Source organism: Vulpes lagopus, chromosome 4, assembly GCF_018345385.1.
Source record: "Vulpes lagopus strain Blue_001 chromosome 4, ASM1834538v1, whole genome shotgun sequence".
Classification (NCBI taxonomy): domain Eukaryota; kingdom Metazoa; phylum Chordata; class Mammalia; order Carnivora; family Canidae; genus Vulpes; species Vulpes lagopus.
Genome location: NC_054827.1, coordinates 98,641,778 through 98,656,136, shown reverse-complemented (window position 1 = coordinate 98,656,136; position 14,359 = coordinate 98,641,778). Strand labels below are relative to the sequence as shown.

General features: G+C 39.5%; 1 protein-coding gene across 6 annotated transcripts in view; it reads left to right on the top strand.

Annotated features, from left to right (window-relative positions):
- Positions 1-14,359, top strand: part of FAM189A1 (family with sequence similarity 189 member A1) — a 449,858-nt gene that overhangs the window by 362,370 nt on the left and 73,129 nt on the right. The window lies entirely within an intron of this gene.

Genomic DNA, 14,359 nt, shown 5'->3' with positions numbered 1-14,359 from the left:
CAGGAGTTGGTTCTTTGAAAGAATTAATAAGATAGACAAACCATTAGCCAGCCTTATTAAAAAGAAGAGAGAGAAGACTCAAATTAATAAAATCATGAATGAGAAAGGAGAGATCACTACCAACACCAAGGAAATACAAACGATTTTAAAAACATATTATGAACAGCTATACGCCAATAAACTAGGCAATCTAGAAGAAATGGATGCATTTCTGAAAACCACAAATTACCAAAACTGGAACTGGAAGAAATAGAAAACCTGAATAGGCCAATAACCAGGGAGGAAATTGAAGCAGTCATCAAAAACCTCCCAAGACACAAAAGTCCAGGGCCGGATGGCTTCCCAGGGGAATTCTATCAAACGTTTAAAGAAGAAACCATACCTATTCTACTAAAGCTGTTTGGAAAGATAGAAAGAGATGGAGTACTTACTTCCAAATTCGTTCTTTGAGGCCAGCATCACCTTAATTCCAAAACCAGACAAAGACCCCACCAAAAAGGAGAATTATAGACCAATATCCCTGATGAACATGGATGCAAAAATTCTCAACAAGATACTAGCCAATAGGATCCAACAGTACATTAAGAAAATTATTCACCATGACCAAGTAGGATTTATTCCTGGGACACAAGGCTGGTTCAACACTCGTAAAACAATCAATGTGATTTATAATATCAGCAAGAGAAAAGCCAAGAACCATATGATCCTCTCAATAGATGCAGAGAAAGCATTTGACAAAATACAGCATCCATTCCTGATCAAAACTCTTCAGAGTGTAGGGATAGAGGGAACATTCCTCAACATCTTAAAAGCCATCTAAAATAATATTTTTTAATATTGTTTCATTGTCCCTTTGATGCTTGTTCCAAAGCACAATTAAAAGCCAAGAATGTTTCAGCTCTTTGCCTTCAGCAGCAGCACAAGTGCTTTTCCTGGACCACGTGTCTTTGTTCTAATGTACTTCAATTATATGAAAAGTGGAATTTGGAAACATTGATCTGTCTGTAACTGCCAAGGTCCTTTGATGGTGTAAAATGTCATAATGAAAGCAGTGTAGGGACCAGAAAGGCTCTCTCAGTGTAAAGGTGGAAATTTAAATTCTAATGAGCTTGGAGGCACTCAGAACAAGCCCAATGGGAACCTTCATGGTGCTAGATGAAAACTAGTCAAGCCCCAGCTTGACCTGTCAGCAGGCTCTGGGCCTTGGGGGTGGTCCTTAGGATAATCTAGGGCAGGAGGGATACTGGAAGGGGAGGTGGGCGGGAGCATGGGATGACTGGGTAATAGGCACTGAGGGGGGCACTTGACGGGATGAGCACTGGGTGTTATACTATATGTTGGCAAATCGAACTCCAATAAAAAAATGTACAAAAAAAAAAAAAAGGAAAAGGAGGGATACTGGCCTGGAATATGAGCTATAGATGCCCGGTGGTTGGGGGTGTGGGCTCCAGGGAGTGGCTGCTTTGCATATGAAAGGCAGATTCGCCAGCAAGTTGTTTACTCTTCAAATCTTAGCTAGCCCAGGAACAGCTGTCTCTCCAGGACCTATAAGATCCCAAGATGTCAGAGCATCAGAAAGTGCAACACATAAAAAACATAATTAATACAAAACCTCTTTGAAGCCTCTAAAATCTGACTGAATTCGCCTAAACGACACTTCGCATCTACCTTTTTTGTGTACTAACTCTTCATCCCTGCATTCAGGGCAGAGTTGGTTATGCAGGCCCTGCCCAGCTGGGGTGGAGAAGGCAGTGCTCGTTCTGGGGCAGTTTTCACTCTGCCGGGGTGTAAGTGGGTGGTGTGCATTGTACCCTGAGAGATGCTCGCATGTGGGACTCAGCGAACTCGAGCCTCAGAGTACTGGATCCCACTGGGGAGGACAGAAGAGACTCCTCACTGTAGGGGATGCTTTAGCCAAGTTTTGGAAAACACAATCCATTCTTTGTATTCTTCACATTGGGTAATGGCAACAATGCAAGTCGGGTGTATTCCTGGCAGAGGAAACGGTGTCTGAGGAACAAAAATCAAAACGCAACTCCTCTCTGGTTTCCCACCATCACTCAAAAGTGCCCCCCTGACACACTGCAAGTGTCCAGCTCAGTGACTTCTTAAAAACCTTGTGAACAAGCTGCAGATCCAGAGATAACATGGCCAGCATCCCCAGGAGTCCCCATCTTTCCTTTTCCCAGGGGTTCACCCTCCCCATGAGCAGCCAACACCTTAACCTCCATCAGCTTTCCTGGCTTTCAACATTTTATAAAGAGAATCATACATTAGAATAGTGTTTCCTTCATTTTTAGTCTGCCTTTTTCATCCAACTCTACTCTGTTGGAGCCAGTCATGCCATTGCAAGTAACTTTGGCTTCTCATTGGATGGACACACCACAGTTTATTTTTCCATTCTTCTCTCAATAGATGCTGGGTTATTCCAGAGAGGCCCTTGAGGTTGGTGGTGCTACGAATATTCTAGTGCACATCTACTGATGAACATCCCTAAGCCATTCTGTTGGTGATACGTAGAAGTGCAATTTCTGGGACCTAGAGTACACATGAGTTTGGCTTTGATAGATGTTGGCAAATACTTTTCCAGAGTGGTTTGAGCTAATCTTCATTTCCACCAGGAATGCATATGCTTCCCATTTGCTTAAGAATCTGACATCCATTGGGTGCTGGTGCCTCCCCCAAACCCGGGGTATAACTTGGGGCAGAAGCGCTGAAGGGAGAATTGTTTCTCCCAGCTGCTGGGCAGAGGCAAGGAGAACACTTGAGAGCCTCCTTATATGATGCCAACATTTCTTGATCATTTCCAAGTAGACCATACCTGTGTAAGGGATAAGCTAATTCGCTTTTCGTTGAACATCAACATTTTACAGTATCCTTATGTATATTTAGTCGGAAGTGAGTTTTTTTGTTGTTGTTGTTGTTGCTGTTTTTGGTCGCCAAATCTGCCATGCTACATGGCAAGTAGGTTTCATCTTGCATGCCAGTCTCTGTCATCTGGCAGTAAGTGCTGAGAGCAGTGCCTTAAATAGGAATCTGATGGTCTCTGGACTTCCTGAGAAAAAAGTATGGAAGCTGTGTTTACCATAAACAAAGAAGGGGGACATGAAGGGATGTGTGTCTTGTGTTTGCCATCTCTTCTATGGGGAACACAAAAGTAAGTCCCAATTCTCAAGAATTCTACAATAGCTTTTTAGGAAGGAAAAAAAAAACTTTATGATAAAATATCATCATAAAGTAAAATAAACTGAGTGCTATCATTTAGAAATGGGAGAAGAGAGGACAAAGGTTTTTAAATACCACTGTGGGAGGGACACCTGAGTGGTTCAGTGGTTAAGAGTCTGCCTTTGGCTCAGGTCCTGATCCTGGAGTCCAGGGATCAAGTCCCGCTTAGGGCTCCCCAGAGGGAGCCTGCTTTTCCCTCTGCCTATGTCTCTGCTTCTCTCTCTCTGTCTCTCAGGAATGAATGAATGAATATATATATATATATATATATATATATAGTTGCCATTACCCAATGTATATATCCCATGTTTTTTTTTTTTTAAATTTTATTTATTTATGATAGTCATACAGAGAGAAAGAGAGAGGCAGAGACACAGGCGGAGGGAGAAGCAGGCTCCATGCGCCGGGAACCCGATGTGGGATTCGATCCCGGGTCTCCAGGATCGCGCCCTGGGCCAAAGGCAGGCGCCAAACTGCTGCGCCACCCAGGGATCCCAATATCCCATGTTTTCTGGGATTTTACCAGTGTCATTCAGTGTCCTCAATGTATCCACCAGCATGAGAGTTCTCTAGTCTCACATCAATAGGGCCTGTGTTTTAGGAATCCTCCAGTGCCATCAGCAGGGATGCTGTAGGACAGAGGGGTCACTCAGAATAAGCAGGGCCAGGACTGAGGGGGGGGGCAAGTTATTGAGTTTGGCAGTTGTCATCAGATTAACGAGAATGTCTGTGAAAAGGCGAAATGCTGGAAGTATTCGAAACTAGGGGCAACTTTTTGCAAATCTATTCTCCAATTACAGCGATAAAATGAATAGCACCAACTGCTAGCAATCTTTGTGCTTTGCACTTTTACCCCAGGAACGGGAAGCTCAGAAAGCTCCATGCTTTGCTTACCCCATGTCTCAGCAGGCTTGTCACCCTCAAGGACAGTCAGCCCACTGAGTGTCCCTGGGATCTGTGAGTGTCCCCAGATTCAGCCTTCCCTGGTGCTTTCCTTTTGGGAGTGTCTGAAGGTCACATATCTGTCTCATTTGTGCTTCTTAAAAGAATCACAGGGGGCATTATTTTCTGTTGGACAAGCCCTTTCTACTCCCGGACAGGCTGATGGGCCATAAATAAGGGGAACAGGCTGACTGTTACATGCTCCAAAGAGATTCATGAAAAATTACAGCAGCTTCATTTGCAAAGCTCTGCTGTGTCATTCCCAGTGACCCGAACACTGAGGGGCACTCCCGAAATAAATCTGTCAGCCTCTGCACACCCAAGATGTTGAGGTCAAAGAACTCATCAGGAGGTTTCCAGAATTTTTCTTAGAATTAATCACAAACTCGGTGAAACAACTGATGGAGGAGATTTATTTGGATGTCTATTCCCAGGGGTCATGGAAGGGTTATTTAACGTGATAAACTCTGCTTTCCAGCCAAGCCCAGTCTCTCTTTTCCTCCCCCTTTCTCCTCCACCCAGGGAGCAGCAGTCTTGCCACTTACTTACATCAGCTCCTTCTGTCTTTGTGCCAAGGTGGCGGCATGATTATGTGAAATGATTCCTTGCATAGTTTTGAGATGTGAGAGAGCAAACCAGATCAGGAGAGCTCTGGACACTTTGTCCAGTTGATTAGAGCAGAAGGACACACCAAAGCCAAAGACAGTGCTTCCAGATCCAAAGGCTGAGAATACCCATTGGTGCTTGCCAGCCAGTGGTCATGGCATGAGGAGAACTTGCCAGAGTGTAACATGACTCCTGTGTATTACTATAGTTCTATGGGAAGAAGAAATGGAAAACAACCATTGGGTACATTTCTTACAGTTTCTTTTTGTGAGTTGATCAGACTCTAAACCAGATGATACTTTTTAGAGTGCCATTTGTCCTGCTTTCTTTTGGGCAGCACATTTTCCCATTATGGACATTCTTGGTGCCCAGCCCTCAGCCATGCGGCAGGCCTATGAACCAAGCTGTTCCAACTGGAATTCATCTCCAGGACTTGGAATCTTTAGTAGAGTCATCATTAGGTGAGGGAGATGAGGGATTTTATCCCTGCTGTCCATCTAAAGAAGATGGCACATATTTTAGGCCACCTTAGATGTCCCCAGGTGCCCATGCCTTGTAAGATTCCTTCTGTGGTTTGTAGTCTTGTCCATTCTTTTGGTAAACCTGGTTGTTCCATTTTTGTTTTGTTTTTCACATTGCCAATTTTATTAGTTGATGTTTTCATAGAAAATCATCCATTTTTTCTAGATTTTCAAATTTACTGGCACAAAGTTATTCCTTGCCTTTTCTTCTCATTTTTAGTGCCCTATGCATTTGCATTTATGTTCCTTTCCTCATTCTGAAAACTATTAGGGATATTAACTCTCTGCTCACCTCCTGAAAACATATCCAAGAGCTCCAGACCCATAACCTAGTAGGTTAGCAGCCTTGGTGGAAAATGTGTGTGTGTAGTGATTGCTGTACTCCAGGACTGGCTGGCCAGAGAATTTGTCCTGGTCTTTTATTTTGAGAATTTTAGAGCTTTCTGAGATGTTTGGTTTACTTTTAAAAGGACTGTACATTCTGTGTTTATGCAACCATTCTTTTACATTTTTCTGGGTCTTTATTGTTTTAATTTAGACTCTTAGTCAAATACATTTTATTTTTATGTTTTGAGACAATTATAGATGAATAACTTCTTATGCCGGCACCCGTTATTAAGTAAACTATCTATTTCCTGATAAGTTGAAATGCCATGTTTTCCATAAACTAATCCTATAGATATCATTCTGATTTCTGAAACTGTTCTAACCTGTTCTAACCTGTTGAACTCTTTATTTTTTAAGCCATGACCTTAGTGTTTTGATTAGAACACTAATATCTGTTAAGACATCCACTCCTCCCATTATCACTTTTCTTTCCAAAAAAATTTTGGGGTTCTTACGTATTCATTATTCTATAAATCTTTAAAATAATTTTGTCCAGTTCTATCCACTCCATTGGGGTTCTGATTGGAATGCCAGCACATGCGTGCATTTCTTGGGGAGGATTAGCAATTTTTTAGGATATCACATCCTTCCATTTCCCATGGGGCCTATGCCCCTCCACTGACTCAGACAGTATGCATCAGTCAGGGTTTTAAGTTGTGAAGAAACCATCTCAAGCTAGTTTTCACCTAGAAGGAACCCAAGAGCTCACAGAGTCTCCAGGATGGCCAAGAACCAAGTTTGGAGGCTATCGGGCCAGGAAAGGAATGATGCTCCAAGTGATACTAAGGAATTGCTTTGAGGAAGACCCCATCATCACTGGGCGGTGACCCCACCAGTAGTGTGTCAACTGACCCTGATGACCCTAGGCTTTGGATACTGTTTCCAGAACCTCAGTGCCTGCCTCCTCTGGAAATTGTGTGTGTCTACTGCCCCCTATTTCAGAATGGAATCAGTTCAGTACATACATCTGTGTCCCAAGTTCCCACCTGAGGTCTGATGCGGGCATGTCTCATAGGTGAAGCCCTCTCTCAAGTGCTCCCTCTCAACAAGGCAGGCCTGGAAAGCATTTCTGGAGAAGGTGGAAACTCATAAGGTGAGGATTTCCCAAACTGAGGAAGAGGGTTGAATGGTGGTGGCTGGCCATATAGAATGACCCAGGTTTACTACACCTGAGTATTTGCATTTTAAGAACATTTTATACATAGCTTCACAATGGTCATTTAATTTTCATGATTAATGCATTTCTAGGTATTTTGTATTTGTTACTGTTAACTTTGGGTACAATATGGTTGCCATTTTTATTTTTTTAAAGTTTTATTTATTAATTTTTTTAGTACACCCAACATGGGGCTCAAACTCACAACCCTGAGATCTAGAGCCCATGCTCCTCTGATTAAGCCAGCCAGGTGCCCTGCCATTTTAATTTTTATTTTGTTGCTACTAGTATCATATTTATTATATTCAATGTAACAAATCCTCTTAATTCCAGTTGTTTTTTAAGTATATTCTCAGGTCTTTTTAGATAGTCATATCGTTTGGAAAGAAAGACAATTCTGTCTTTTTCAATATTTACACAGTTTATAATATTTTCTTACCTTAATGCAGTAGCTAAAATGTAGGAATTATCTTTTCATTAAAGGTTGGAATAAACTGAGCTTGAAATGCCATTTTGGACTTTGCAATGTCTTCTTTGATTATTGGATTTCGGGTTTACTTCATCTCTTGGACTAAGTGCAGTAGTTTATATTTTGCTAGGAAATATCCATGCCCTCTAGATTTTTGGATTGATAGCTGAGGTGAAGCCCATATTTTTTAAATCTCTAACATGTCTATAGTTAAAGCTCCTTTCTCGTTTCTAATGTTGTTTGCTTTGGCTTTTGTTTGTTTATTTTTAATCCTACCCAGCTTTTCTCTGTTTTGTTTTGTTGTGTGTGTGTGTGTGTGTGTGTGTGCGTGTGTGTGTGTGTGTTGTCTATTCAGGAATCATCTTTAAGCTTTATTATCCTAACAGCTTTATTTCTATTACATTAGTTTCACTTTTTTATGTTAGATTCTTTTTTTCCTATTTTTCTGTTAATTTGGTTTTGTTCTTTTCCTAATTTAAGTTTTGCATTTTATTTCTTTTTAAGCAAGCCATTTGTTTTTAATTCCATTAAGAATATAAAAGATATTTAAGAAAGCGTACAAAACAAAAATATAAAGCTCAGCTCTTGATCATGAGGCAAATATCCATGGGACCTCCACTAAAATCTAGAAATAGAGCTTTCCCAATAACCCAAGGTCCTCCTGATGCACTCCCAATTCACTGCCTTTCCATTCCCACTGAGGATAATCACCATCTTAATTTTTAGGATATTCACATATTTTATTTTCTTTATAGTTGTACCAACTATGCATGCACCTCTGAACACTGTAGTTTAATTTTGCTTATCTTTTGGAACTTCATCTGAACAAAAATATTTCTTATTTCTTCTTTTGTGACTGACTTCTTGCATTCAACTTTATGTTGTGCAATTTATTCATGTGGTATATAGTTATAGTTCACTCATATTCACTGCTTTATAATATTGCATGGTATGAGTGTAATATAATTCACACGTCCATTCCACTGTTGTTGGACCTCAAGCACTTCTCTGTGGGAGGCTATTTTGCATAATGTTGCTATGAACTTTCTAGCACATGATTTTTGTTACCATTGCATACATTTTTTGGCTGTGTTCCTAGAATATATTTTGGCTATTACATTACATTGGGCAGTAATCTTTAACGTAAATAGGTAATGCCAAGCTGTTTTCCAAATTTGTTGTTCCACTTCACAACCCCATCAGCAATATATGAGTTCTTGTTGTTTTACCTCCTTCATATCTCTTGGTATTGTCTATTGTAATTATTTCTCAATTTTAGCCATTCTGGTGAGGGTGTGACTGACATCTCATTATAACTCTGATTTATGTTTCTCAGAGTACTATTGCGGAAGGGGCTCCTTATCATATGTTTTATATTGTTTGTCTTTTTCTTAATGTTTTGAGAAGGTTTTTCTTGTTTGTTTGTTTTGGATCTAAGTCCTCTGTACTTATACTACGTGTGATGCAAAATCTTCTCCTGCTTTGACTCTCATATGGGTAGTTTGATGAAAAGAAGTCTTAATTTCAAAAAGATACACCAGTCATCTATTTATGATTAACACATTTTGAGCCATGTTTAAGAAGTGTTTTCCTACTCCAAGGACATGAAGATATTCTTTCTTTTCTTCTCACAGCTTTACTGTATTGACTTTCATCTCTAGTCCATGATAAAAATACCTCTCTGAAGAATTATGAACATTCTTGAAATAAATGAATAAATAAAAAACCTCAGCAAAGAGGTAGAAGATATATAGAAGAACCAAAGTTTTAGAAGTTTTAGAAGCTCAAAATGAATGAAATGAAAAGCTCATCTAGCTCAATGGCAGAACGAAGGGGAAAGAGAAAAGAATCAGTGAATAAGAAGATGGAACAATAGAAATTACCCAAATTGACCACCAAAGAGAAAATCAACTGGAAACAAAAATGAACAGAGCCTCAGTGACCTGTCGTCTAACATTCATGTCACTGAAGTTAGAGAGAGGACCAAAAAACAAAGTTCAAAAATACTTGAAGAAATAATGTCTGACACTCTCTAAATTTGGCAAAAGACATTAACCAAATTTGGATTTGTTCAAGAAGCTTAGCAAATCCAAACAGGATACTCTGAAATAAATCCACACCAAGACATATTATGGTCAAACTTATGACCTTAAAGACAAAAAATCTTGAATCAGCTACAGAAAAATGATAATTTACTTGTAGGGGGAAAAATAACTAGGAAGAAAAGATTCTCTGTTTTCTAAAATAAATAAAATAATAGTGAGGGGTCCTGTTTATAGGCTATGATTCTTTATTTGCTCATTCCCTATCCCTTTTCTTGGTGTAAGATATTTGTGTGGTTGCCATATGTTAAATTTTCATCGTACTCATCTTTTACATGGAAGTTCTGGCCATACTGTAAGTTTTCTTTACTATTATGATGACTATTTCTAAACTTGTGGAAGTTAAATAACACACTCTAAATAATCCATGGATCAAAGAAGAAGCCTCAAGGGGAATTCAGATATATTTAGAAAGGAATGAAAATAAAGCATGGCATATTAAAATATGTGTGATGAAGCTAAAGTAATACTGAGAGGGAAATTTGTTGCACTAGATGCTTACATAAGAAGGAGAAGTCTCAAATCAGTAACCTAATTTCCTACCTCAGGAAACTAGAAAAGGAAGACAAAATCAACCAAAAGCAAGAAGAAAATAAAAGAGATAAGAGCACAATTCAGTGAGATTGAAAATAAGACAATTTTAGAAAATCAATGGAAAAAGGAGTTTATACTCTGATGAGATCAATAAAATTGACAAACCTCTCCTCAGTAAAAAAGATAGAAGACACAGATTATCAATGTCTGAAATGAAATGAGGAAATATGTAATTTCAGACTCTGGAGACATCAAAAAGATAAAAAGGGAGGGGCAACTGGGTGGCTCAATCCATTAACCATCTGACTCTTGATTTCATCTCAGGTTATGATGTCAGGGTTGTGAGATCAAGCTCCATATCGGGCTCCACACTGAGCATGAAGCCTCCTGAAGATTCTCTCTCTCTCTCTCTGTCCCTCTGCCCCCCAACCTATGCACATGCGTTCATTTGCTCTCTGTTCTCTCTCTCTCAAAAAAAAAAAAAAAGTAATAAGGGAATTGTATGAGTGCACAAATAAATTTAGCAATATAGATGAAATGGATCAAGTCCTTAAAAAACACAAAACTACCATCACACACAGTATGAAACCTTTTGAATTGTCCTATAAGTACTAAGGAAATTAAATTTTTAATTTTAAAACTCCCCAAAATAAAATCTCCAGGGCCAGGTAGTTTCACTTGAGAGTTCTATCAGATATTTAAAGAAGGATTAACTCCATTTTCACATACTCTTTTTGAGAAAATAGAAGAGAAGGAAATACTTCCAATTTGATTTTATGAGTGTAATATTATTGTCTACCAAAACCAGAGACAGTACAGCAAAAGAAATTAATATAGATGCAAAAATCCTTAACAAAATACAAGCAAATAGAATTCAGCATATATAAAGAGTACATATATAAATTGTACAGCATTACCAAGAGGGGTTTATGCCAGGGATGCAAGGCTGGTTCAGTATTCAAAAACCAATCAATGTAATCCATTTTATGAATAGACTAAAGACGAAAATCACATGGTCAGATCAGTTGATACAAAAAAAAGCACTTAACAAAATTGAATACCCTTCCATGGAAAAAAAAATCCTCAGAAAAATAGGCTTAGAGGATAACTTCCGCAACTTGAAAAAGAGCATCTACAAAAACCCTAGAGCTAACATAATACTTAATGGTAAAAAAACTAAATGCTTTCCCCCCTAAGATCAGAAACATTCTTGTTGAACTATTTTTCAACATAGTACCTAGTACTAGATGTTCTAGCTAATGCAACAAGGTAGGAAAAGCAAATTAAAGGAATACACATCAGAAAGGAAGAAATAGGCGCAACTTGGTGGCTCAGTTGGTTAAGCATCCAACTCTTGGTTTGGCTCAGGTCATGAGCTCAGGGTTGTGGGACTGAGCCCCTCATTGTGGATCCTGCTTAAGATTCTTCTCTGACCCTCCCCCTACCTCGCTCACACATGCACCCACACATTCTCTCTCTTTCAAAAAATTTTTTTTAAAAAAGGAAGAAGTAAAACTAACCTTATTTGTAGATGACATGAGTGTGTATAGACAAAATCCCAAGGAACCTTTAGAAACAATTCCTTAGAATTTATCAGCAAGTTGAGCAAGGTCACAGGATACAAGATAAACATACAAAATTCAATTGTATTTCTCTATATTAGTAATTTGTATATGGACACTGAAATTAAAAATATGATCCTATTTACAATCACTCAAAAAATGCATAGGTATGGCTCAATTGGTTAAGCGTCTTGATTTTTGACTCAGGTTATGATCTCAGCATTGTGAGATCAAGCTCCCTGTATCAGGCTCCACACTAAGTGTGGAGTCTACTTGGGATTCTCTCTCTCCCTCTCACTCTGCTCCTCCTCCTCCCTCCCTCTCTCTCTCTCTGAAATAAAACAATCTTTTTTTAAAAAAAGACTTTATTTATTTATTCATGAGAGGCACAAAGAGAGAGAGGCAGAGACACAGGCAGAAGGAGAAGCAGGCTCCCCTCAAGGAGCCCGAAGTGGGACTCGATCCTGGACCCCAGGACCACACCCTGAGCCAAAGGCAGAGGCTCAACCGCTGAGCCACCCAGGCATCGCAATAAAGCAATCTTAAAAAAAAAAACTATGTAGGTATAAATCAAAATAGTTATTGGACTTGTACATTGAAAACTACATAATCAGGATCCCTGGGTGGCTCATTTAGCACCTGCCTTCAGCCCCAGGATCAAGTCCCACGTCAGGCTCCCTTCATGGAGCCTGCTTCTCCCTCTGCCTGTGTCTCTGCCTCTGTGTGTCTGTGTATGTGTCTCATGAATAAATAAATAAAATCTTTAAAAAAAAAGAAAACTACATAATGAAGATAAAATAAGTCAAAGAATTCTAAATAAATGGAGAGACATACTACGCTCATGAATTGGAAGATACAACATAATGAAGATATCAATTCTCCCCAAGTTGATGTGCAGGTTTAATGCAATTCCTATCAAAACCCCAGAAAGTTTTTTTGTAGACATAGACAATCTTATACGAAAATGTATATGGAAAGGCAAAGAAATTTTTTCTTTTGGAGAGAGAGAGAACTTGAGTGGTCGGGGAGGGGCCAAGGGAGAGAGGGAGTCTTAAGCAGGCTACATGCCCAGCACAGAGCCTGATTTGGGGCTAAATCTCATGATCCTGAGATCATGAACTGAACTGAAATCAAGAGTCAGATGATTAATCAGCTGAGCCACCCTGGCGCCCCTGGCAAAGAAACAATTTTGAAAAAAAGATGAAGGGGAAGAATCAGTTTATTTGGTTTTAAGACTTATAGCCATAGTAATCAAGGCAGAGAGAGAGAGAGAGAAATAGACACATGGAACAAAACAGAAGTCAACCAGTCCACATTAAAGCAGGAGATAGAGGCGCAGTGGAATGGTCTTTAAGAAGAAAATGAAGCTGACAGAGCATCTGATGAGTAAGATCATACTCGGGATATTTCCAGTTCTCTTGGAGAGATTGCAGGTGCATTAGAGAAGGGCACATAGGATACTAAACAAGCAATAAAACAAAAGTTAAAACTTCAGAATAAAAAAACAAAAAACCACATATATTACATGATTTTGTTGACTATGTGGTTTGCAAACATTTTCTCATGGTCTATAGTTTGTCTTTCATCCTTATAACGAGTCATGTGTAGCACAGAAATCAATGTTTGCTCTTACACTTCTGGTGTCACTTCAACAGCTCTTTGCCTCGCCTTAGATCCTAATGATTTTCTCCAATGTTTTCTCTAAAGATTGTGTAAGATTGCTTTTCTGTTTTTACATTTAAATTTAATTAAAATTAAACTACATTAAATTAAATGCCAGCCACACCTCAACAGTATTGGTCACAGTAAATTGCTGGGCTATGCATTTACTCGTGTGGATGATGATTGGTCTTAAGCATAACCTGAGGTACTAAGTACTTACTGTATTTTAAATAGATCTTACAGTAAGTACTAAGTACTTACTGTATTTTAAATAGATCTCCCTGATTATGGAATCTTAATTCGTCAGTTGGAAAAATGTGTGTGTGCTCTGTAGAAAGTGTTGGGCTGTGGTTTTGAATTCAGAGTGGACATACTTAGTAAGTATCTAACATAAGATATTATTTCCAACTTACATGCAGACTTGGCCATGAGTACCTTGAGAATCTTGGTGTAGGCCTTTCTGCTCCCTTGAAGGAGACTTACCTAGACCTGCCTATTCCCCCAAAGTTATCTCTTCCTTCCTCTTCCAGCATTAGGCTACTTTATCCCCACAATAGAGGGTGATGTGATAAGCTGATTAGACCAGTGTGACTAGTGGACAGTGTGATACCTCTTTCCAGGGATCTTTTCACAAAGATGCCAAATAGGCTAGTTACCCCTCGTGTTGTTCCAGCCGGGGTGGCAGGCAGGTGGTGGAGAGATTGGGAGGGAAAGCCATTCTCAGCCAGCACTGTTGTAGGTTCTGGCATGCATCTGCAAATAAGACAGACCCAGATCCCTTCCTTATATACTCTTGGGCAGAACAGAAGATGGAGAGAAGGAATCAGTCCTAGGGCATGTGAGTAGGTGGTAAATGCTGCGGGCAGAGGATAAAATAGAAGGGAGTGAGGGGGATCAGGAGTGGGGCTAAGGGAGGGAGAGAACAGAGGAAAGGCTCTAGGGCAAAAGTTTCTAGAACATAAGTCCCTGACATCAAGCTTTTGATTCTCAAGGCATTCATTTCAAAGACATCCGTCTTGAATAAACACATTTCCCACCATTATAAGCCATGGAACTAGATGAGGACCAGGATGCCTCAGCCATGAAGATTCCCTCTTAGAGAGCCCTAGATGACCTCTTGAGTGACCCTGCTTTTCCCCCTTCCCGTGCCCTAATTTCTGCTCTGTGGTTTAAATTCGCCAATAAAGAGTGAA